Genomic DNA, 27,920 nt, shown 5'->3' with positions numbered 1-27,920 from the left:
GAATCAAATGAATGTCTTTATGAATGACTCACTGACTCATCTGATTCATTCAGATATGCTGAATCATTCAGTAATTACACCCCGGGTTGTGGAGATGTGTGACTCTTCTGCCTTGGCCTTTGTTGTACTGTAATTATTATTGTATAAGTATAAAACCTGTGTTGATTCATTCTGCTCTCTCCTCTCTCCACTGTTAGCATGCAGAGATTCTGATTGGTGTGTCATCAATTTTGCTACCTAATGTTTAACTTGCTATTTTTTTTTGAGAACTGAATGAATGGTTTGGGAAAATGGGCCAACTAAAATCAGTTATATAATGTTAACAATCGAGAAAACTGCAATAGGACTAGATTCTTACCTAACTCTGCTATCAGTGTCCGTGATCGGCATCTTCTTATGGATTTCATGTTAATGTTTCGTTGAATATGGCAAAAAGGCCTATATGATGAAAGTGGAGCGAGCGGTCAGAGAATCGGATCACCAAACAATTAAGTGATGAATCTCAGACATATCCGGTAGGGATTAGATTTCTCAGAGGACTTCTGAGTTAGCCTAGAAGCAGGAATTATCTGATTTACGAACAAATGTAAAAACAATGGAGATGTGTGACTGTTCTGCCTTGGTCTTTGTTTGGAACTATTTTTATGAGTCAATATTGTTTCTAAGCAATAAATAAGTCACTTAATGTTAACTGCTTGTTTACTGAACTACTGTTGCATAAATCGATGTCATATTTGCAGTCGTGCTGATATTCAGGAAAACAACAATTGTAGTCATGTGATGTTGCGTATGTTATAAAAATAAAAAAATCTACATTTTGAATTTTGACACAGTATATGTTGCTCATTTGTTCACTGCTCATTTGTTTTGATTTCTCCACGAGTCTCTCTTTCACACAGCATTGATGTAATTTTCCGTTATTTATGAGACAACGCTTTCCCGCCATTGGCAGAATTTACACATCTTCTGAAAGAGTATTGAACGTCTGGATCAAAACACGATGAAGAAGAAGCAGAAACAAGTGATTGCGTATGTAAGCTGATGCATATGTAAAATAACGTGATGATCAAACAGTAAACAGAAAAAAAAACCCTCACTTGAAGACACATAATGAACATGCTTAGAGCAGCTGATTTAAAAATCTCCATGTGTTTCATTACTCAAATGAACACTGTGCATGAACTGAAGTGGCTTTCGTGAGTGTGTTCGGTACATTGACTGGGTGTTTATACCAGTTCTCATGTGACACACAGGAGCTGTCAGATCTCTCGCACTCATGGCATGTGGATTTATTAAAGGTGTTTCAGTGTGCTTTGTGCCTAAAATAAGATTAAACAGCAACACCCCCATAAAGCACAACACCTGCTGGCTGCAAACAATCTTAAGAGTGCAAACAGCGTAACTGCAGGGCTGCTAACACATGCACAACAGAAAAACTTCTTTCACACCAAACTGCTCTTATTTCTTTATATAGCTAGATGAGTAGATCAAAACATACGTTCATGCCCCTGAGGAAATGAACATGCTGAGGTATCTTCAGTACACACACATGCACACACAAACACACTTTCTATTTGACACAACAGAAATAAGTCCCATTTAAACATTTCACTACTTGACTTGAATCACTTGATTGTGATTGGTCAGTTGCAGGGCGTAAATTACATAAAAGATGAAATAATCTGACTGTATATTACGCCTTACTTAAGACTGTGACTGCTTTGTTTTTTGATATGTTCAGGGTAAATATATTGGAAACACAGGAGCTGTGAGTGGCAGATTGCCAAAATGATCATCAGCAGGAGATCCTCGTGAGGATGTGGTTATTGTCTCGGCCAAAGAAAGGCTCTGAGATGGTGGGAGGAGAATATCACACTTGTGATTAGATTGGCTTTCATAATGCACGGGTGTGCGTGAGCCCACGGGGTCGGGATGGCTCTGCTGCGCTCTGCATTTAAGAAATGTTGACATTTGTTCCACCATCCTGCCCTGAAGGGCCAACCTCAATTACGGATCCAATTAATTTCCATCCCATGAAATAAAAATGACTTGACACGAAGTACTCGGAGGCTGCATTAAAAAAATAAAATAAAAATAATATAATATTATTACATATACTGTATATTAATATAAATAAATGTCTCAAGCTAGATGCCTTCAAATGCACCAAAGATTAGATTTCTCAAAGGACTTCTGAGTTAGCCTAGAAGCAGTAATGATCTGATTTACGAACAAATGTAAAAACAATTCGTTAGTGAACTGGGCCGCACTTTGTGTTCTTGACACAAAAAGATTTGTTTCATAAGAGTCATTTGTTAATGAAGGCGACTACACAGGTGCGCTGCGTGCGCGTGCAACCACTGTGCACAGTTTATTGAAAAACGTGTTTTTTGCCATTATTTTGCCTCACGCTGTCAACGCCGCGGCTGAAATGTAGCATATGAAACACTGCTTACATGTATATTTTAATCTGTGATATTTTTGGGGTGGCAGGTGGGGTGGGGCACCCTGTGCCACCCCGGTAGATCCACCCCTGCTACTTTTCATTCTAGTTTTCCAATCTTCTTTCTTTTCAGTAATACAAAGTGTTCTCATATACGAGTGCAGCAGGTGAAGACTGATAAGGAAACTATAGTGCTCCTCATCCTGCTACAACATTCAGTTTCAGTATTTCATGCCTCAGAGAAACAGAAAACAGACTGAAGAATGATGGGACGACACAACGGGGATCCTACGGTCATTGAAAACCTGGAAATATCAGAAATATCTTGTTGAACTGCTGTTGTCCTGGAACATTTTAGAGTGAATATACAGATTCTGTTATGTTGGGATTTAAAAGGGTTTCAGTTGCAATTGCACTGAAGGGTAGAGTCTGTATTTATGTCAAGAATGGGCAAAAAAACAATGACATTATGCTGCATGTTGCTTTATTTTGAAGGCAGTAGCTGTGTAGTTGTCATTACAGTCATGTCTATTTGCTAGTTACATTAATTCATGGATTACTTGCTAAGAGATTTGAGTTAAATTGATGTTTATAGTTTAATAATTTCTTTTATTTCAGTTGAGTTTCAAATACACACAGTATATGAGTGGTGTTTGCAGTTTAATAATTGTACATAACAAATAAATGCATAACACTCCCCAGCAAATGCTCCCAGACACTCTTTTGTCTGGCAGTTCTGAATAAAACTTTGAGTTTGGTCTGCTTAAATCTTTAAGTGACCTGAAGTAATTTAAACCAGGAAAACTGAGTTACTAAAGTTTTCAGGTAACCTAGAAATAAACAAAGTGGTAGTAAACTCAAAACACGATCTACTTTGTTTGCTAAACATGCAAACTACATGAACTACTTTGTTTGAGGCAATAAAGTAAACTTGACTTATTTAGTGTACACACTCAGAGCTGGAAATGGGGGGAATGTGGGGGGACGGAGTCTGTGGAGTGAATGGGGGCAGCTGTGGCCTAATGGTTAGGGAATTGGGCTTGTAACCGAAAGGTTGCGGGTTTGAGTCCCAGATCCGGCAGGGATTAAAGGTGGGAGGAGTGAATAACCAGTCCCTGGGATAGCAATATGGCTGCTCACTGCTCTGGGTGTGTGTGTTTGTTCACTACTCACTACTGTTTGTTTGTGTGTGTGTGCACTGCACTTAGATGGGTTAACTGCAGAGCACAAATTCTGAGTATGTCCTAAAAAAAAAAAAAAAACAGCATTTCAGTACCAAGGTTAGTTCTATTTGATTTATTTTTGATTTCTAGGGAGCTTCATTAATTAAAAAGCAAGTTTGTGAGACTGTGATGAACTAAGACAAGTGACAGTTTTTAATGATTATAAAGAGAGTTTGCAAAAGTGAAACTGAATTTATTTTCATTTATTAATGAAAATATTAATTTACTTAAATTTTAGGAACACTGTTGTCTGATTTATAAATGAATCTATGTTTTTGAATTTTTAAGTATAAATTAAGTCATTTAAATTGTTTAACATTTCTATATTCATAACTTTATATTTAAAACATGAATCTTATAACATTGTTATTATTAAATGAATTAATGCCATCTCTGAATCTTGTCAAAAAATCTCTTTGTGCTCATTTGTGCTCTTCTGTGCCGTGCAAAGGTGAATTGTTGTTGCTGATTTTATTTGACTGGAAATTTATTCTGCCTGATTGTTTCATATTATTTTAATAAAATGTATTGTTTAATTACAATTTTTGGAAAAAAAAAAAAAAATAAATTTGTCACAAAAGATGACATACATTTGATAAAGTTTGAAAAATGCCATTACAAAAGTAAAAAAACTCAAGAAGTCAAATATTGTTTTATAATGGGAAGATTAATTTCTGTCATCAGAAGGTGTTCCTATACAACATACAACAAATTTTTAATTTGGCCATAATTGCAGGTGCCTGTCTTATTATCCAAGAAGGTTTAGAGAAAATATGAAATAAGTTTAGTGTTATTATAGATTATAAAAGGTTTTATAATCAAATACAGCCGAAAGGACATCAGAAAGTACCATTATTATCCCCCCAACTCCACTTCCAAGCTAGATTTCCTCCACTGAATTTTGGCCATTTCCACCACTGTATACACTAAATACATACATACATACATACAGATACACACACACACATTATATAGATACGATATAGATAGATAGATAGATAGATAGATAGATAGAGAGACTCCAAAACAGTCTCCTGGTCACACTTTAATTTGGGGACCAGTTCTCACTATTAACTAACTTAACTATGATTTTTGACTCAATAAACTCCTAATTTGCTGCTTATTAATAGTTGGTAAGGTAGATGTTAAGTTTAGGTATGGGGTGGATTAAGGGATCTAAAATACAGTCATGCAGAACAGGACATTAATATGTGCTTTATAAGTACTGATAACCAGCCAATATGCTAGAAAAAAATATGCATGCTAATAAGCAACCAGTTAATAGTGAGAATTAGATCTCAAACTAAAGTATTTCCATCTTCAGTCCAATTCACATGTTTTCTGTCAACATTTGGCATCTTTCCTCAAACGCTGATAACCTGTGGTTAAGCACGGCGTGAAAATCCTTAAATGCGTCTAAAATATTCATTAGCAAATCTATTTGATTATTAAAAATCATTAATCACAAAAGACTACAAAGTTTGTGAGAACTCATTTGCCAAAAAGCATGTAACTAGTGAAGAACTAGTTCCCCCTGCATCAAGATTGATTACCTGCTGATGTTCCACTGATCTTCTACCGCACACAAACAAAACACTGAACATCACACTAATGACTTTACACAATAAAAACCCAACCGAAAGATGCATCAACAAAAAGCAACTCTTTCATACCCTTCAAGCTTTTTATCAACAATTTACAACCACAAACTTCAAAGCTGCCATCCAATGTATTGTGGAGCTCTAGAACAAACACTTCTTTGAGATGAGAGAACGCTGCTTAGCACTGCATGTCACCTGCTCCCTGTAGACCGCAGCGGGACGTGAAGGGCACGCGCTGTGATTAATTACCTGCCCAACGGCTGTTTACTCAACCAGGACAGGTTTGGAACACTTACCAAATTTTAACCTGTAAATGGAAAAAAAATGTGTGTGCTCACTAATGGCATGTTCTCACAGTGTCTTTAAAATACAATCAAATCAGCAGAACTCAGTTTGAATGCGCCAGTGATCAACAAGGGGTATAATTCATTAATAATAATCAGACAAATTAAGTTCTTATGCTATTATAGTCTCCAAGCTTCAGTAGCTATAGTTTATGGATCACTTCTCAATATTAACTAGTTGCTTATTAGCATGCATATATTAACATATTGTCTGTTATTAGTACTTAAAAAGTGGATATTGTTTTGCATGACCAAATTTTTTACATCTCTTAATCCATACCTACACATAACAACTACCTTACTAACTATTAATAAGCAGCAAATTAGGAGTTTATAACATAATCTGGTCACACTTTAGTTTGGGGACCAATTCTCACCATTAACTAACTATGACTGAATTAACTATCAACTATCAAACAAAACAAACTACACAAACAGGAATGGAAATAAACACCAACTAAACAAGATCTAAAGATATGGCAATAAAAGAAGCAAGCAAGATAGCACACATACGTCTGCAAGATGTCTGTTAAAGATCACTTGATCTGAAAAGCATCTGCTGTGTACAAACATCTGACAGACGTCTGTAATATGTCAGTTTTACATACATTCTAAATCATAAACATCTTAAAGACATCTAATAGACATCTATTTGACATATAGGAAACATCCTTTTTGTATTGCAGATGAGCAAACAATCTAAAAAATACATCTTGCAGATGTAAATGTAGACGTCAAATAGACGTCTCCGAGATGTACGTGTGCTATCAGGGAAGAAACACCTGGCAACCTGACTATCAAACTAAAACAGGAAACAGACCAAAATTTCAACATAAAAGTCCCAAACCAGACACAGAACAGGGATCACAAAACCAGTCATAAGGGTCAGTTTTTCAAAATTGAGATTTATACATCATCTGAAAGCTAAATAAATAAGCTTTCCATTGATGTGTGGTTTGTTAGGATAGGACAATACTTGTTCGAGATACAACAATTTGGAAATCTGGAATCTGAGGGTGCAAAAAAATTGCCTTTATAGTTGTCCAAATAAAGTTCTTAACAATGTATATCACTAATCAAAAATTAAGTTTTCATATATTTACAGTAGGAATTTTACAAAATATCTTCATGGAACATGATCTTTACTTAATTTCCTAATGATTTTTGCGATTAAAAAAAAGACGGCTATTGCTACAAATATACCCCAGCAACTTAAGACTGGTTTTGTGGTCCAGGGTCACATATGTGAAAGTATTTCTTAACATCAAAAAACTCATAAGTCAAAGGCACTCGAATAATGTTAAAAAAAGCCTTTATTCACATTTGGGAATAAAGTCTTTTACACTTTCTGATAAATGTTTATTAGTTAAGTACTGGCTGACCAATATTTAACTCATTGTATTATTTGTGTATTGTGTATTGTAAAATGCGCTATACAAATAAATTTGCCTTGACTTGACCTGCAGCTCATACTTCCACAGTTTCCAATAACAGGCCAATTACAGCCTCCATATTCCATTATCTTTTCAAACAAATGAAAACAGACTCCTGGCAAATTACCATTGATTATTGTATTGTAAACACTCTTGGACTGACACTAAGCAGAAATGATGTTTACCGGCACAAACCACTTAAAACGGGCCGACGCTGAATGACCATGAGCTGATTCTTTCATTTCCTACTCTAATAAACCACTGTGGGTGTAATAAAGACTTTCATTACAAACAAACCAAAAACTAGCATGTTCAGTGCTCAAATATGATCAAATGTAAAGTATAGTTTATAATGAAGTGCTCGCTTATCTCTCTGTGTGCTGTATTTACATTTTATTGAAATACTTGTTTGCCCTGAATCCTGTTTAATTGGCCATTTTTATTTGGCCATTTATGCATCACTTTCAAAAAAGACATTAAAAATTAACTATTCAACTGTTTACTTCTTTCAGTATGGGATTTTGCACTTAAGAAATTAAGTAAAAGATTACCTGATCTGAAGATGGTATATGTGGTGTTTGCAAAAATCATTTTAAATCATTTTAAAATGAAACACACTTTTAGCCATGCGTGTGACCTGCCTGACACAAAGGATCACACACATTAGTAGCAGCGTGTCAGGGAGCGGCAGCTATCATGTCGTGTCAGGCTCGGGCGGCAGGTGTCATCACTCATGACAGCACAACAGCAGTCAGGTGACACGTACAGATGGCGAGAGCTTCCAGTTGTGTTTATGAACATACTAATGTGATTGCTCAGGGATTTTTTTCTGACCTACAGTATTTAGACGAAGCATGTACGAGGGTCTGAACGCAGCAGATTGTTCTGTTGAAACAGACACATTCGATCAGAGATTCTCGTTCAACAGCAAACCTCCACGTTCTCCTGCATTCCTACAGGAAATCAGCCACGTGTTTTCCGCAGTAAATCAGTTTTCGGAAAACGCAATATCAAGAAAAAAAGGTCAATCTAACCTTGCTTTAGGAGTTTCCTCTTCTCTGATCAAATATAAGGCCTACAAACCATTTTGTTGCAATATGACGGCAGATATCCAGGCTTAGCGCTGGACTCAGATGTAATGACAAAGCTGGATACACTGAAATGGAGGAGATTGCTTTTTGTTGCTTCTAGAGCAAACATGCTGTGCTAATCGATAAAGGCCCAGATTCATGGCATGAAGTGTAAATGAAGATGACTAGCAGATAATTAGCAGAAATTAACAATACCAAATGCTCATTTGTATATATAGAGTAAGGTCCCAGAGTCTAATGATGAGAGTATGCTAAGAATTGTTTTTATGGCTCACATAGTATGATACAGTGAGAAAATAAAGCTGAGTTTTATTCAGAGAGACAAACTGAGAAAAATATGTCATTTGGTGCAGGCGCTGATATTTATATGGCCTTTAGATGCTTTTATGTAAATCAGTGAGATATTTAGAACAGTATAGCAGATAATTACATAAAATTATATAAATATCAGTCATCACTCTATATTTCCAATAATGTCTTAGTAAGATGATCAAAATATATAATGCAATGCAATACAATGATGCATCGGGCTGGCGTTGCAGATTGTGACATGATAAATGACAATAGTTCTCTGATAATGTATTGTGTCTGTGTGTCCTTATCCTAATAGAATATGCTTAATTCACAACTGCACTTGTTAATTTGCTAAGACAGACGCTTCAAACAGTGTGTACAGAAAGTGACAGATGTGTTCATGGATTAAAAAAAAGCGTTTGTTTTTGCTTTGTAACAGTTTCTGCGTGCGATAAATTCAAATCCATATACCCCAAATTTTCAACACAAACACGATTCATCCACAACGTGAACGTAACTGATCTTTACAGCTCCTTGATGTATCACCGATCAAACAGCTTATATAACCGCTGCAAAAAAAGCCTTTTAAATGATTAAAGATGCAATAGCATGTTATATATATTTCTGATGCAAAGTGCAATGCAAACAGCTGTGCAAAACATTGTTAAATATGTTTATTTGTCGCATGTCATGGTGAACCTCAGCATGCATTTGAGAGAAGAACTAACCACTGCTAAAACAGGGGATTTCATGGCCCTTTAAAGCCATTTTAGGCTTTTGAGTGCATACATTAAAAGATATTACACGTTTTATTTAGCAAGTCTAAATCAGTGACGAAAAAGACCACCTCTGAGCCTCATTAAACACATGAAAATACACCTATAAGCCACTTTTGTGCCACTTTTGTGCCACCTCTGTAGTACAAATTAAATTTGTAATACTGATTTCATTTGGGTGGTAACTTATTCTTATTCTACTTGTTCTTATTCTGTTGTGTTAATTAGAATATTTAAAAAGCTTATAATATATACAGTACTGTGCAAAAGTCTTAGGCCACTAGTATTTTCATCAGCTAAAAAAAAAAGTCTTTTGCTGTAGTGTGTCAGTAGGAAATATCAGATTACATTTCCAAACATTCATTTTGCCATTAATCGTAATAATCCAGTGAGATTTTTGTTTGCACAAGGAGTCTGACAACAGCGAGTGCTCTGCACAGAGATCTGATCTCACTATCATCCAGTCTGTCTGGAATGACATGAAGAAACAGAACAAACTCATATATATATATATATATATATATATATATTTTTTTTTTTTTTTTTACAAATTTGAGATTAAAGATGACATACTTTTAATAAAGTTAGAAAAATGCTATTACAAAGGCAAAAAAAAAATTCCTCTTTAATTCACTTTAAGGAGTCAAATATCACCTCGTAATGCGCAATCTAATTTTTGATCAGATTTTTTGATTATTGATTAGAAGGTGCTCCTATAAAGAAAAGTAAGCGTAGAGACCTGCTCTAGTGCCATAAATTAAACAGGCCCACTAAGTTTCATTCCAATCAGACCTGTCTAATAGCTGCTGAAATTTGATCGGCCGATGGCGGCCATGTTTTTCAAGATATGTGAATGTCCTCACAGACAGTGATGATGCCTTGGACAAAGAAACTGCATGACAAATTTCAGGTCATTTGGTCCAACAGTTGCCACAAGACATTTTTCTGTTATTCCTGTTATAGCGCCACATTTTTATTTGTGTGACCACAGTTTGAACCTGAACACACACGCACAAACTTTGGTAAAATTCGATGTCCCAAGACACCGCAGTGCAATCATGAGGTAAAATGAACGATGATGAAATCTGAAGCTAACTGATTTTATATTGTGAAAATATGAGTTCAGTCAAAACAAATGTGGACCTGGACTCGAGAGATCTATGAGCAGCCGTGTAGAGGAGGGTATTATGATGGCAATGAAAGTGATGTTGACGTCTCAGCACACTCATGTCAAACGCAATCAGAAGTGCTGACAAGCTATTATAGACCCGTTGGCAGTTTGTATTGAGATTCACAGCTATAATGGGATAATGAGCGGCCTGGGGTTTTCACCTAATTATATGTCAGCAAGATACATTAGGTGATACTTGCTAATCTCAAGACGTATATGAAGATCTTTCACACAAACTTGACATATCACAGACATCTCGCCAAGCGTGCATCCACAGACTGTGACGTTACTGACTGTGACATCACATCACAGAAAAACTTTGATATTGTTAGTAATATTTTAAGATGAGCACTTACTAGACTGAGGAAATTTAGCTTTACTTGATTATCCAATCATAATTTTTAGAAAAATCAGTTAATCTAAAATATGTTCATCAGGCTTTTGAGGAGCATTTAGTGGTTCGCCTCTCAATCATCATTGCATTGCATTGCTATATGTTTTGATAATCAAACTAAGCATTTAAATATCTTACTAAGACATATTATTGCAGATATAGAGTGACGACTGATATTTCTATATTTTTTTGTAAGCATCTGCTTTACTGTTATAAGGATCGCATTGATTTATATTACAAGAATCAGAATTTCATCACTTTTTGTCCATATAAACACCAGCATTTCATATTTTTGCTCAATATGAGGTGTTTTTCCTCTACATTCTCACTATATCATATTATATAGGTCATGAAAGCCTTACATTTTGTCTGAAGGTTTAAAAAACGATCTGAACTTTTTACACAGTACAGTACTTTATTGCAAAATATATGTGTGTACATTGAAAGTATAGTGAGGGCAAGTAAATGATTTGTCATTGGTAATTAGAGCTCATTGTAGGTCTTTCTTGAAAGTTTGATCCATTATAGCTAAAAATCTGTTTCTCTGGAGAAAATGAATGTGATTTTTCCTGCACTGTCAGTGGCCCAATTAAAGCAACACTTCAAACCCACACTGTAAGTCTGAACACTGCACCATTAATCAGCTGATAATCATTGCTCAAAATGGCTGCATTATGGAATAATCAGTCGGGCAAAGTGCTTCTCGATTTTCTCCTCACGTGCAATCAAGCTGGACTGATTGCTGATATACTTAAGCCATTTCCATGCAAGGATTCAGTGATCATTTCTGTGTAAAGGCATCTTCAACCTGTGCATGCGTGACATCAGCTTCACACAGTTGCCACAGCAACAAGTTCGAATGTCTGATGCTTTTAGATTGACGATGACGATAAACTAAGCTGTCCGTTGACTGTAGGTCGAGAGGTGCTGACTGCTGTTTGTGGTGCACAGATGTTGGTCATGGTAACATCACACTTGAGCTACACAGCACACTCACTAGAGCAATAGAGCAATAATTCTCCAAGGGAAAAAAAAGTAAGCAAGAAAGTTCTTGAAAGTTCACTGTTTTTGAAAGAAGTCTCTCCTTCTGAACAAGGCAGCAACTGCTTTCGATATATTGATACTGAAATATTTGAATCAATATTGCGTTTCTGCAGTTTTTATATGCCAGTACTGCACTTCCTCTCAGCCCTACATGTCTGTTTCATCACAGCACTAGTTTCTGTAGTTCTAACAGACACCAGAGTGGACTAAGAAGGAATCGTGCTGTTCAGGGAGGAGCTGACATTACGTCGCAGCCACAGCAGTAGTGTGATATCAGGAGGAGATAAAACGCACAATGTTAGTGGTACGCTGCTCTCCAGCTGCTTGCTATTAAAGAAGAAGTCCATTTCCAAAACAAAGATTCACATATAATGTTCTCACCCCCTTGTCATCCAAGATGTTCATGTCTTTCTTTCTTCAGTCGTAAAGAAATTATGTTTTTTGTGGGAAATATTTCAGGATTTTTCTCCATATAATGGACTGATATGGTGCCCCGATTTTGAACTTCCAAAATGCAGTTTAAATGCGGCTTCAAACGATCCCAAATGCAGTTGTAAACGATCCCAGCCGGGAAGAAGGGTCTTATCTAGCGAAACGATTGGTTATTTTCATTAAAAAAATACAATTTAAATACAGTTAGGGTATGTTGAAAAACTCCAATCGTATTTTCTCCCTCAACTTCAAAAATCATTTCAAAATCATCCTACATGTTACGGAGTGAGGAATGAAGCGTGAAGTGGGTGGATCCATTTGCGAACTTTTATTAGAGGACATCGACAAAGACATGGTCATAGCAGGCAGGGTCAGAACAATGGCAAACAGGTGTATAGACGGCAAGACGAAAGAGTAGTCCGTAACACAGGCAAGGGTCGATCCACAGCGAACGTTATCCGAAGGGCGAGGCAATAGAATAATCCGAATAGACAGGCAAGAGTTCCGATAGGCTGGCAGCAAAATAGACAAGACGTTATAACGAAGCGAAGGATCAAGACTCGGTTGACTAGGGACAAAACAAGGCTAGACTAGACTAAGGAACACAAATGAACTGACTAACTGGCTCCGTAAGAGTTTCTAACACACGCACATGTGCTAAATGCAATCCAATACCCGGCCATCCGTGACAGGAAGACTGGGGTTTAAATAGTGTCTCTGATTGGATGCAGGTGATGGCCACAATGGCTGATGGGGAACGTAGTCCGGGGTGTGGTATAACAGTCAGTGTGGTGAGAATGTCGAAGCGATCTCTGGTGGCAAGCCGACTGACGTTCAGGAGTGGGTTCATGACACTACATCACTGCAGAAGTTCCGACACAGTCTTTGCAAAGTGAACAAGCAAAGAAGATCAAACACCCTTAACAAAAAAGGTAAAACAGTGATATAGGATGATTTTGAAGTTGAGGAAGAACATGAGATGGGAGTTTTTTGACATACCCTAACTCTCATGAACCAGAAAAAAACAGTCCAGGCAGAGTAAGACAAGACAAGAGTTTGACATTTAAAAGTATATCAATTGTATTATTTTTATTACAATAACTGATCGTTATGCTAGATAAGACCCTTCTTTTTTGGCTGGGATTGTTTACAACCCCAAACAATTTGGGATTGTTTAAAGCCGCATTTAAACTGCATTTTGGAAGTTTAAAATCACCATATCAGTCCATTACATGGAGAAAAATCCTGAAATGTTTTCCTCAAAAAACATAATTTCTTTACAACTGAAGAAAGAAAGACATGAACATCTTGGATGACAAGGGGGTGAGTACATGGTATGTGAATCTTTGTTTCGGAAGTGGACTACTTTAAGACTAAAAAGTAAGTAAATTAAAAATCTAGAGATGCAGTCAGTTAGTGTTTGTGGTGAAGTGAAAAGTAATTTAATATTCATTTAATTTAATTTAAACAATTATTATCAAACAATTATATTAATTTAGTAAAATATAAATATCTTAGTGTAGGCTATATCTTTAGAGTTTTATTAATTCATTATCTTCTTGATCCACCGGTTTACATTTATTACTGCATGTTTTCTGCATAAAACATAAGGGCCGTTTTTGGCTTTGGTCTAAACAGAGCAGAAGGGCTTATTGAAAAATGTTAATTCATTCTCTGCCAGCAGATGGCACTTTTCTCCAGGAATATAAACGTTTCCTCCATAACCGTAGTAAACAAAGCAGTGCAGCACCTGACCTTGAAACTTGCAGTGCTCATATTTAATTCATTCAACCATAGCCTTTTGAAGTGGAAGTTATATCTCAATTCACCACGTTTACCAGTGATTCTTCCTGCGGTACTACCTGTGCAGATATCAACAGCATCACTGGGTTGTAGGTTGCCAAGTTAAGGAGACAAATGAGTAGAAATTTGTATGTGTCGACTGTGTGAAATGGATGCATTTCATACAAGATCTGGCAAATGGACAACCTTGGAATATGTTGACGTGATTATTCATATAATAAGGTTTGGGCCATACAAATTACGGGAGTTTTACTGGAGGCAAATGTAGCAAACATAAAATACGCCCAGTGGGATTTTTTTATAGAAAGGTTGAAAATGCGGGAGAAATACGGGAAAATATTTAAAGGTGATGACAGCGGGATAAAATGGTAAAATTTGGGAGAATCCTGATCATTATGCTGTCATGATAATCCATCATGATGCAGAGAAATGGATTTTTAACAATAATATATAAACATTTCATCACTAGACCAGTGCAAACTTCATTATAAATACTTTTTTTTTTTTTTTTAAACAACACTATCCATAATCCTAAAGAGAGATCCACCACTCAGAAAATATGCAGTTATCATGAAAAGTAATGTTTATGAAGAGTTCTAATGCAGAAGCCTCTAAAAGCCATCTTGGTCAAAAATGCTCTCCACAAATAATACATGTTCAAGTACTTTCACTTCAAATGTGCTAAATCCCAGCCTCAACCCATTCAGAAGTACCATAATTACATAGAAAACTATACTTAGTAGCCAGAAGGAAATGCTCATTTTAAAGAAAAACATCAGATGTACTTAGAGGCCTTTGCATGTAAAGCAAATTTGATCATTTATGCTTAATGTGTTTGTAAATATTTTAGGAACGCTCAAAGTTAATGCAATTATTGCCTAATAAAGGTAGGTTATTGCCTTTAATTTTGTATTTTATTAAAAATAATTAAGAACTCCTTTACTACTTGTTTAAATACTGCACATATGAGCCAATTAAACAATAATAACTCGCAATTGCAGCGACGAATGAAGAACTAACCCATTAATGTATTAACAATGTAGAGACTACAGTTTATAAACTGTAACTAATAGTTTGCAAATGATTTGTAAGTGCTATACTTATCATAAAACCTTTCAGAAAATATACAACTAAGAAAAGTAGTTGTAAACAAAAGCGCTGTCAGAGCCTGAACTGCTGTATCATGAGCATTTTCTGCCTGCGTGACAAGAGGCTGAACACCGAAGCCTTTCAGCAGATTACAGCGTCTTTCTGCTGCCAGTGTGTGTGTGAAGGTGGCAGCGTAAAGAAGAGCTGAACAGTCCATCGCCTCGAGCACTTGTTTGAAGTCAGACTCTAGCTGAGGCCTGCAGAAGGAATAAATCAATGCAGCCACGGTAATGAATTATTTCCTTCATGCAGTCCAAGTCGGAGGCTGAGATAAAAGAGGCCCACATGCTGAGCAGCTAACAGCCGGGAGCCGCTCCGCCATCATCAGAATGCTGCTGCTGCTGCAGCGCTTGTGCGTGTGCAAATGCAAAACGAGTGGGAAACTGCTTTACCGTCCGCTAAACGCTCTTCTGCGCTGCCAAAGTTCACATGTAAAATAATAAAGATGAGCGCTGGAGTCATCAACAATGTGGCAGAATTACAAATCTGGGCCCGTATTCACAAAACATCTTAAGGCTAAAAGTAGCTCATAACTTGCCGATTTAGGAGAAAATCTTGAAAATAATGGCCGTTTCAGTCCTAATTTTAGGACTCCTAATTTTTTGCTATAAGAGTATTTCACAAAGCGTTTTAGTGCTAAAACTAGCTCCTAAATCTGGGAAATGTTAGGAGTAGTGAAGACGTCTGTCACTAAGACCAAATCCCAAACTTTTCTAAAACGACTGTTGCCAGCAATCTGCCTCGGAACGAAAACATTTTGGAAACATTTGACGATAATGAGCTTTTAAAAAAGGTATCACCTTAACAACAGGGTTATTATGACGGTTGTAGAATTTGTCAGGGACAATTTTCCTTTGATTATATAGAAGGTGACCAATTACCAGTAGAGACCACCAGGCACCATTACAGCTACCATTAAAACCAGTACAATTCCCATTATAACCAGTAAAAACATTAAACATTCTGTGATGGTTTCTATTGTTTTGTTTTTTTAAGCAGGGCTAAAATGGTTGTAGCTGGCAATCTGCCCCGGAACGTAAACATTTTAGAAACACCCCACATTTATTTGCACATTTTTTCCCATGCAACTTTTTTGGTTTTGGAGGTTATCCCAACTCTATATTTTCCTTTGATTATATCCTTGTTTACAATAACAAGTTGGGCAAGATGTAACAACTGTTCTTGTGCCCAGTTTGGGTTTCTTTTATATTTGCATGTCTTACTATCAGCCATGATTATTCTATTCCTCTAATTAAAAGGCTGTTTATATGCATATCTGCTAATTGTTTACGAGAAGCACACATGTAAGAGGTTGACAATTAGCTGAACATATACTTCTTTATTTAGTGACACTTAGCCTGCATTTTAAAATCTTCAACATTTTTATTTTGAAACCTTTATTTAAATATGGCAACATAATATCGGCTCTACAATATTTCTATGAACAAATCTCTGACAGAGACCCTCCCCTATCAGCCAATCACTGTGTGACGAGACACTTATCCCATGAGACTGGGTTCACGAGAACTAGACGAGACAAGATTTTTAAACTTTTTTAAAGAAATACTCAATGATGAAATATATAGGGAAAAATTATATTTTATTCATCTGAAAAAAAATATAGGGGCATTTTGATATGAACTTCTACTTTATGAAATTAAACTTCTATTTTAATGAAATATATGCATGATTCTGGATAAACTGAAAATTGGAGTTTACTATTCTTCATGATTCTGAAGAAAAAAGATAAGAAACCTAAAAAAAAATAATTAAGTAATAAATAATTTATTAATGGTTCTGACAAAATTTTCATTGCTTTGGTCTTTAAAAAATTATATTCTAACAAAATTTCAAAACAAAAATTCACTTTTTGAATTTGAATTTTAAAATTGACTTTCAGTGTCTCAGTTAATAAAGACTTGTTTCACTGTTGGAATCTCCTAATGAATGATTCAAAGACAAATATTTTTTTAAACTGGCAGTTGTTGCCACCTCCTGGCAGAAGAGAATAAGCGTTACAATACATACAAGTGTTAAGATACTTTCGTTTTGATCGCCATAATACATGTTGATACCCAAACTACAAACTTTCATCCCAGTACTTCTGTTCAAAAGACTGTTTGTTTTGCTCTTTCTGGATCAGCAGCAGCATGAATGCAGATTTGAATGTCTTAACACCAGTCTTACGTCATAAACGTCAGTGGAGCATGAAAAGAGAGATATGAAACAGTCGTAATAGACACTGCTGAATTGTTGAATGTGAATATGGGCCCTGGCCTTCACTTTGACAAAAAGTAATGCAAACGTAACATAATTGATTACTTTCCTTAAGAGTAACTAAGTAACACAATTAGTTACTTTTCAGTGGAGTAACGCAATATTGTAATGGATTATTTTAAAAGTAACTTTCCCCAGCACTGCTTGGGAGTGAGAATGGGTTGGAATTTTACTTGTAAATGTTTTTCAACTACCTTTGTTAAGCAACCTTGAGCTTGTGGAAAGGCACTATATGAATAAAACGATTATCAGTACATAATGACTTAAAGCGGTTATGAAAGGCATTTTTAATGTTTCCTGACGTGCATTTATAACCTCACTATGGTTTCTTCATCAAAAATGTTTATAATTTAGATATTAATGGATATTTTCTAGATTGTAGCCTCTGATTTAAACGCACCATTGCTCCATTTAATGGAAACGCCCAATTCTGTGATTGGCTGACATATTTGCATATGAAATGAGCATTACATGTAGAACTCTCTCAAACTTTTACTGCATATTTACTATAACAGCTGCCAAGATGAACTATTAGTGAAAGTCCTGCATTATACTTAAACAAGAAGTTCACTTGCAGAACAAGTGAGAACGACTGATAATTTACTCACCCCCTTGTCATCCAAGATGTTCGTGTCTTTCTTTCTTCAGTCAATAAGAAATTATGTTTCTTGAGGAAAAATGTTCAGGAATTATCTCCATGTAATGGACTTCAATGGTGCCCCCAAGTTTCAACTTCCAAAATGCAGTTTAAATGCCATTTAAATATCTCTATTCCCAGCAGAATAAGAAGGGTCTTATCTAGCAAAACGATCTGTCATTTTTGAAACAAACTGACAGTTTATATACTTTGTTACCTCAAACGCTCATCTTGTCTAAGTCTGCATGAACTCATCCTACATCACTGCGGAAGTACTGACGCAGTGTTTACAAAGTGAACATGCAAGATCAAATGCGCCCTACACACACACACAAAAAAAACATAAAACAGCGATGTAGGACGATTTTGACGTTGAAGAAGAAAACGAAATGGGAGTTTTTCGACATTCTGTAACTGTATTACCCGGATTACACAGACTACGCATGCGCATCGCAGGGATGAGACGAGCATTTGAGGTTAGAAAGTATATAAATTGTCAATTTGTTTAAAAAAATGATCAATCATTTCACTAAATAAGACCCTTCTTCCTTGGCTGGGATCATTTAGAGCCATTTGAAGCTGCACTTAAACTGCATTTTGGAAGTTCAAACTTTGAAGTCCATTATATGGAGAACATTCTTGAAATGTTTTCTTCAAGAAACATAATTTCATAACATGTTTGTTCTGGAAGTGAACTTCTTCTTTAAAGCATCAAAGGGTGCAGTGCTGCACTGTGTCTGAAAACAGTCATGTGTACTGAAACACGATGATCAAATACTAACACACTGAAAACAAAACAAAAATTAGAGACTCGCCAATCAGAACAAACTGTGTGAAAATGTAGAAATCAAGTCACTGATAGACTCATGCTGCTCCAGTGATTAAAAAGAGAACAATCCTTGAATGCTTTCTGTATAAAAATAATCACTTTATAGAGAACAGATGGTTTCTACACTGCTGACAGCAACAGTGTGAAGTTGATTTTTTTAGTCACTGTCTTGATTCACTAAAACAACATGTGTAAACAACAGTAAACCACTTTGGAACAAAAGCACGTCCGTACACGGGTCCTTACAAACTACACCCATCACAGCTCATGTTGATCATCAAATGCGGTATGTCGGCGACACTTCAGTTTAGGGACCAATTCTCACTATTAACCAGTTTCTTATTAACATGCATATTACTAGCATATTAACTATTTAATAATACTTAATAATACTAGAAAAGTGCTACATATAAACCTGTATGCACGTACAGGTTTGAAGTAAGCAATGATTTGAGTCAGCTATTCTTTTTCGATTCAATTTGAATGGCTTTTCATTTTTATCTACTGTAAGCATGTGCTTACAGATATATCAGTGTGCATCTGATCGCTTGGAAAAATAGCAGCACACCTCTCCTCAACAAGAGGAATCATTTATGAATGAATCGAGCCCGCCGATATCCAAAGAGGCTTCAAAAATGTGTATTTATCAAACCTCCTGCCAGCCTCTGAAACCCGTTAAGGTTTGGGAGAATTCCCAGACACACATTTACACCTCCTACTCCTCCGCACAAATGAGATCTTTACAGAGATTGCGGTGGCTCAGACTCTTCCGGATGATTCACATTGTGGCACGCGTTACAGGACGCATGGCTGATTTTATTCTGGATGACAGCTGGCTCTTCACATCGGGCCACAATGGATGCAGGACAGGACATGACAACATCGGTAATGACAGCGGCGGCTTGTGTCCATCTGTTATGAGGAGAAAAGGGCATTAAAACTTAAAGCCGTTTCAAGACTCACGGAAATGAATTAAACATGCACGACTGGCATCCTTAGTTACCATGGAAACCGTCCAGGTGCAATTAGTCACAAAAGCTGATTTGGGTAAACAAGAACTTCAAAGAACAAGAACTTCACGCGTCTGCCAGAGTGAATACAAATGGGCTTTATTCTACGAATATTTCCTAAAGCAGCAAAACGCAAGACAAATGTGCGCCTCGGTCTGTGTTTCATGCATCTGGAGTCTAATCACAAGCTTTATTCACCAACATAAACAGCTTACAGTCCCTTGTGAAAAAGAAGTCTGCTTAATTGTATTTAAAGTGCACTCGTGGTACATTTTTTGCAAATTATACTTGCAAATAATGTAATATTAATGAAATTAAAGGCCACTTAAGTGCCTTAAAGAGGGACTCTTTCATGATTAAGTTTGAGTTTATTACAAAGTGCACATTTTTACTCTAAATTTTAAATTACACTTGGTTTGATGTGTTGACTAAAGACCATGTACTTGACAATTGTAATTAAACTGCAACTTCATTATAACAAATGTGTAATTGCAACAAGATTTAAAAATACGTGACACAAGTTTCGGTAAAAATAACATTAAAGCATATTTTAGTTTACCATTAATGCTTGTCATAGCAGTACACTTTAATATCTTTAAGTGGGGTTAAAGTCCATTTAACAAAAATGTAAACTATAATATATTTTCATTTAATTGTAAATAACATGCAACTAGTTCAGTTCATATTTAAGTGTATTCTTGAATTCATGCAATAAAGGATGTTAAAGTGTACTTTTTCACAAGGGTTATCTAGACAGTATTTTCAAGCTTTGTAGATGTACTCTTGATGCAAAAAGTAGGCAAAAACATTATGCAGCCTTCTTATACAACTCACTTAAGTAGCATCACTTATAAGAAACCAATTCCAGAATGAACCGTGGAACAAAACTTTCATCCAAGACTGAAAACGAGTCACAATAAAATGTCAGCTATGTATGCTCATGTTAATAAGAAGTGACTATTTGACAACATTTGCACGTTGCATATGTTAATGGACATTATTAGAGAACATAATCCGTTAGCTCTATTTATATGGTAACATCAGACTTGACTGGAATGGCAAATCCAGTTTTTGTGTGGCGTCTGGAGCGGCTGCTTCGATTCAAATGAGTCACTTATGAGGTTCACTTCAGTGAGTAAGTGAGGTGCTGACAGCAGAGCTAGTTTCTCCGTTCGACATGTTTAATTAACTCCTTGTCCGATTCAGTAATTTAGCCCCTAGTGAGACCTGCGACCCCCCTCTGATATGCAAAAGCCTCGTCTGACCTGCCAGAATGAGCCATGCTGCTGAGATCGGTCAGACAGGACAGACAGAGAGACGTGCTAACCTTCAGCACCGCTGTCAGGCACAGGAGCCCTGCTCTCAGCGGGACCTCTTTCTCAAGCAATTACACCCGTTCGCTCGTTCCTGCACCCAGCTGCTCTTTATCTCTGCCTCTTTGGCAGTAAGACTCTTTGTCGCTGATCATCGATCGTCTATCTCAGCCGGTCAGGCTTCGGCTGGTTAGTTTCAGCAGGTAGCGGTGATTATTTTTTGAAGGCTCTTATACTTGTCCTGTGTGGGGTGTCACAGTTTGGGATAGTCACTAGTGCAGGGTTTGGTGTCTCATTTTTTGGTTCCCATGCAGACGTCTTCTCTGGATTAATGCAGACAGCCACTGACAGCACAGCTAAACGTCTTTATAATTCCAGCATTAATGGGAGCCGTGAAAACAAACTGAAGCTCCAGCCACAGTGAGAGCTGCCCCTCGTGCTCACTGTTTCTCATGCCCCCTTCCTGCACTCGTGAAAAAAGAAGTGTGCTTAGTTTTGTTAAATGTGCACTTGTAGTGTATTTCAAATCTTAATCCTTGTCCATCGAAAAAAAAAGTTACACATAGGCCCATAGTGGACAAAAATGTCCATGTCAAAAAAAGTGTCATAAAAATTTGAAGCATGGGAGCACAGACTTAAGGTCTCATTTTATAGAACACTCATGGCACATTACTGATGAAGTAGAAAAAGTTTAAGAGGTTTAAGTTTATGAAAATGCTTTTATATAAAGCATATTTTATATTTTACATTTTACATAAAATATATATTTTTTATAAAATGTTGAAACATGTTGAACTCTAAACCTGCTAGAAAATAAAGTCATAAATCTAAACAAGTTGTGTTCCAAATTTGAAGTTGATATCTCAAAAAATGAGCTTTCAGGAAGATTTTGTTTGGACGCAGTAACAAATTTCCCCCATAAGATGCCAGCAAAACTCCATAGCATAATTTTACAGTTGAATGGCTGTCACGAATCAGGTCCTGAACGCCAGTCCGCTCGCCACCAGAGTTTGCTTTGCCATTCACATTACACAGACTGTTGCACCCCACCCCGGACAACATTCCCCATCATTCATTGCCCTTAGGACTCATACAGCTGCAGCCAATCACGTATGGTATAAATACAAGGCCCTTCTCACTATTCTGGGCCGAGTATTGGACTGTGTTTAGCACTCTCTGTGTGTTAGCTGCCGTACGAAGCCACCTTGTTAATCCTTAGTCTTATTCTGTTGTGTTTTCTAGTTCGTTTTTTCTAGTCCTGTCTTCTAGCCTGGTAATATCGTCTTGTCTGCCTTGTCTGGACCTTTCGCCCATCGTGGATTTAACCCTTTTCCTTGTCGTTCGGACTCTGCTCGCCCCTCGTATGAACTCTAGCCTGTCTCATTGGATTACCCATTTTCCTCGCCCCTAGGATTACATTCGCCGCTGATTGACCCTTGCCTGCCTTACAGATTACTCTTGTGTCTTGCTCTAACATACCTGTTTGCCGACGTCTGACCCTGCCTGTTTTTGACCATGTCTTCATTTAGTAATAAAGGTTTGCATTTGGATCCGCCCGCTTCCCGTCTCCCTCGCTCAGTTACAATGGGACATTTTTGTCCAAAAGGTGCTGAGTGTTACACTTTTTTGTACTTAGTACAAAATATATTTATTCAAGGAAATGGAGGTGAAATAGTAAAATTCCAATAAAAATACACACTGTGCCAAAATGTACGCAGCTGGCAATAACACGGGCGAAATGATCACAAAAAACAAGACAAACATGTCCAAAAGGTTGCACAAGGGTTAAAAGTACAGAATTATATAAATGAAATAAAAGGTAGCTTAAGTGTACTTTAAGAGAGAACACTTTGTTACACATTTTGTCATATGTGACCCTGGACCACAAAACCAGTCATAAGTGGCACGGGTATATTTGTAGAAATAGCCAAATATACATTGTATGGGTCAAAATTATTGATTTTTGTTTTTTGCCAAAAATCATTAGGATATTAAGTAAAGATCATGTTCCATGAAGATATTTTGTAAATTTCCTACCATAAATATATAAAAACGTAATTTTTGATTAGTAATATGCATTGCTACATCATTTGGACAACTTTAAAGGTGATTTTCTCAATATTTAGATTTTTTTTGCACCCTCAGATTCCAGATTTTCAAATAGTTGTATCTTGGCCAAATATCGTCCTGTCCCAACAAACCATACATCAATGGAAAATGCATTTATTCAGCTTTCAGATGGTGTATAAATCTCAATTATAAAAAATGGACCCTTATGACTTTAGTGGTCCCTGGTCACATATACTTTAAAGAAATACACTTACAGTATTTGGATGTGCTGACTAAAATATTACACACATATAAAGTACTTAATTATAATTGCATCGGTCACACTTTATTTTAAGGTCCAGTTCTTACTATTAACTTAACCATTAACTATGATTTTGCCTCAATAAATTCCTAATTTGCTACTTATTAATATTTAGTAAGGTTACTGTAAAGTTTAAGTATTGGGTAGAATTAGGGATGTAGAATATTATCATGCAGAATATGTGCTTTATAAGCACTAATAAACAGCCAACACTCTAAAAACTGCTGGGTTAAAAACAACCTAGCACTGGGTAAAATATGGACAAACTCAGCGATTGTTTTTTTTTGACCCAGCGGTTGGGTTAAATGTTTAACCCAACCTTCTGGGTAGTAACCCAACCATTGGGTCAAAACAACCCAATTGCTGAGTTTGTCCATATGTATTTAAACCAGCAGTTTTTAGAGTAAATATAATTATCTTAATAGTAGGCATGCTAATAAACAACTAGTTAACAGTCAGAACTAGTCCCTATACTAAAGAGTTCATCAGTCACGCTTTAGTTTGGGGATCATTTTCTCACTATTAACTAACTAGTAACTATTTTTGCCTCAATAAACTCCTAATTTGCTGTTTATTAGTAGTTAGTAAGGTAGTTGTCAGTTTAGGTATGGGGTAGAGTTAAGGGATCTAAAATATAATCATGCAGAATAAGACATTAATATGTGCTTTATAAGTACGAAACAGTCAGTGTGCTAGTAATATGAACACTAGTTAATCGTGAGAATTGGTCCTTCAACTAAAGTGTTACAATTTTAACTATAGTGTGTTATTTGATATTATATTTAAAAGTAATATAATTTAAATGTACTAAATTGCAACTTCATAAATACAAATATATTTAAATATAACATAAAAGTATAAATAGAAATGACATTAAAGTAGTTTACCATCAGTGCTTGTTAGTATTTAGCAGCACACTTTTGCAATATTTCAAAGACAACAGAAGTAATTATTAAATTACATATAAAGATGTACTTAAGTAGGTCAAAAAGCACTCTTAAATTCAGCTAAATGCATTTAATATACAAACTATAATGCATTCTCATTTAATTATGAAAAACATGAAATTAAGTGTCATTAATGAAAACGTAACATTAATTTCAAACTTAAGTATTTTCTTTTAAATGATATTATTACAGCAGGGGTTCTCAACTCTGGCCCTCAAGGTCCATGTTCCTGCAGAATTTAGCTCCAACTCACCTGCCTGTAACTTTCTAGTGATCCTGAAGACCTTGATTAGCTTGTTCAGATGTGTTTGATTAGGGTTGGAGCTAACTCTGTAGGAAAGTGGACCTTGAGGGCCAGAGTTGAGAAACCTTGAGCTAGAGTGTAGGCCACTTCTTTTTCACAAGGATGGCTGTCTTTTTGTATAGTCTGTATAATAGTCTGTTCACAGTGTTCTCCAGCTGATAAGTGTAGCACTGTGTGCTTGTGTGTATGAGCTGCATATGTTTCACATCAAAACATCAAGATCTATCTATAATGATGAATTATTTGATTTGTTGTATGTTCTGGCTGGTTTTTACTGTTTTTCTGATCTAATGGGATCAGCTGCATAAATATAACCACTATGTTAAGACTGTGTCTTAAAAAAAAAAAGCATTTGATCAACTAGCAAGTAGCCAAGAGGTAATCAGTCTTACCATTCAGATTTAAATTGGGCCAGTCTACCTTTTTGTAATGACTTTAAAACGTTATGAAGAAAACACATTAGATCACAAAACTTGTTAAGACCTGTCTAAGCAGTTTATGCAATCAGCCTGTCTGTAAATATGGTTTAACACTTAATTTTAAGGACCAGTTCTCACTATTAAATAGTTGCTTATTAGCATGCATATTACTTGCATATTGGCTGTTTATTTGTACTTATAAAGCACATATTAATGTCTTATTCTGCATGAGCATATTTTTGATCCCCTAATCCACCCCATACCTAAATTTAACAACTACCTTAACTAATAATAAACAGCAAATTAGGAGTTTATTGAGGTGAAAGTAATAATTAATAGTTAATAGTGAGAATTGTGTAGCCTCTTGTTCAGTGCACATCAGTGGGATTTTTTTTTTTTTAAACCTGTTTTAGGGTCCAGCAGTGGTAATGTTAGGAGTTTGTTCAAATCACTAACCCTACCTAAGATCGATATTCATAATTCATCTTTTTTTTTAGTTGTATGACTGGAGCTACTGTTGAGACTTATCATTAGGCTTATGTGTTTTATTTTTGGTGAAAGCACTTAATTCCAGCACTGTCGGATTAATTCAAGCTGCAGTCTTTTCAGATTAATGTTATATGAGCTTTACTCGTATTTATTTGCTGCATGATCTGCTCTAATAAACCTCACGTCTGAATAAACTCTAATGTACAGTGTAAATTTACAGTGAATGGTCCAGACATAAGCTTCCCACACTTTTTGACTGATGAGTTCCCATGACTTTCCACACCTCTTCAAATGCATACGCTGCCTATTCATAAACAGTCTGTTACCTGCTTTAGTCCAAATTTGTATGGCAGTATTGCATGTATTCCAGAAAGCAATCCCAGAATGCATTATGTTGTTCAGTGAAAGAATTCGGAAGATTCCAAAAGATTTGAGAAAAAAAAAAAAAAATAAATAAATAATATATATATATATATATATATATATATAAACAATACCAGAAAGTATCAATCAAAACATTACCTGTAATCTTATGAGCTAATACTGTATCTTAACAAAAATATGCCTTTACTGACCATGTAAGGAAATCTTCCCTGCGGAAAATCCAGCTAATAAAGAAGTTGGACCAGCTAACTAACAGCAAATGACTAGGTATTAACCAGCTTTCACAGCACATACCAGCTTAAAATAGTCATGATTTACTCACCTCTCAAGAGATTCTTTCTTCTGGTAAACACAAAGCAGATATTTTGAAGAATATCTGGTAACCTTGTATGTTAATAACACGCATGTTAATCAACAAGGTCACACTTTATTTTAAGGTCCATGTTCACGCTATTAACAAACCATTAACTACAGCTTTTGCCTCAATAAACTCCTAATTTGCATCGTATTAATAGTCAGTACTGTAAGGTAGTTGTTAAGTTTAGGTATTGGGTGCCTATTGATACTGCCATCATTTGTAGATCAAACACTATAAAAAAAAACCCTAGCCATCCTCTTAATCCATGTTTTACTCTTCTTCCATCAGGCCGTAGATACAAACACTTACTCCATAAAAAAGCACGCTTTTTGAAAAGTTTTGTACCCTCTGCCATTAGAATACTGAATTCACAGAAACCAGGAAGTGTGTAATTTAAAGTTATGTTTTGCTGGTATTATTATCTCCTGGGTAATATTGCTGATGTATTTTGGTGCAGGATATGTGTATCATGTATACTAACTCTGTTTCTGTGTGTATGTGTGTACTATTTGTATTTTGAAATGTGTGCACTACAGCTTGGGTACAGTCTGTGAAAGCAAATTTCCTTGTGTGAGGACAATAAAGTATGAATCTGCATCTGGGTAAGAATAGGAATGTAGAATATGGTCAAGCAGCATAGGTGCTTTATAAGTATTAATAAATAGCCAATATGTTAATAATAGGCATGCTAATAAGTAACTAGTTAACAGTGAGAATTGTTCCCTTATGGTGTTACCATAAACAACTAGTTAATATTGAGAATTTGTCCCTATACTAAAGTGCTACCGAATTTTGCATGCCTTTAAGCTGTAGCAAGCGACTGAGACAATACGGGCAAATTCATTTAATTAATATATAATGATATCTGGAAAAAAAGAATTGTGAATTAATAAAGAATTGTGGGGTAACACTTTAGATCAGGGAACACTATTCGCTGTTAACTAGTTGCTTATTTGCATGTATATTACTAGGATATTAGGTGTTTATTAGTACTTATAAAGCACATATTAACGCCTTATTATAGATGGTATATACTATACCTAAACATAACTACAACTACCTTACCAATTAGGTGAAAATCAAAGGGACATGAATGTGCATTTGTTTCCTCTCCAGCTCACAGACAGATGAACAATGAGTGCAAAGCACATAGCCAAGCATGAAAACGATTTTGTTACACAAAGAACTATAGGAAACACTTGCGTCTTTCCCTACAGACCGAAACGTGCCGAACAAACAGAGGAGTGTGGAGTGGGATCTCCTCAGGGACGTTTGTTTGTATGAAACACCTGAGTCGGTCAATTTCAGCAGTGATCCTTCCTCCCTCATTCCAGATGACATCCTCCAAAATCCCACTGCAGCAACACGTTTAACCTTGAGAAGG

The 27,920-nt window shown here is 36.1% G+C and overlaps 1 protein-coding gene across 1 annotated transcript in view; it reads right to left on the bottom strand.

Moving 5' to 3' along the window:
- Window positions 1–27,920, bottom strand: part of fstl4 (follistatin-like 4) — a 197,798-nt gene that overhangs the window by 19,922 nt on the left and 149,956 nt on the right. The window lies entirely within an intron of this gene.

Source organism: Labeo rohita, chromosome 21, assembly GCF_022985175.1.
Source record: "Labeo rohita strain BAU-BD-2019 chromosome 21, IGBB_LRoh.1.0, whole genome shotgun sequence".
In the NCBI taxonomy this organism is placed as follows: Eukaryota; Metazoa; Chordata; class Actinopteri; order Cypriniformes; family Cyprinidae; genus Labeo; species Labeo rohita.
The sequence above is the reverse complement of the archived record's forward strand: the minus strand, read 5'-3'. Positions and strand labels throughout refer to the sequence as shown.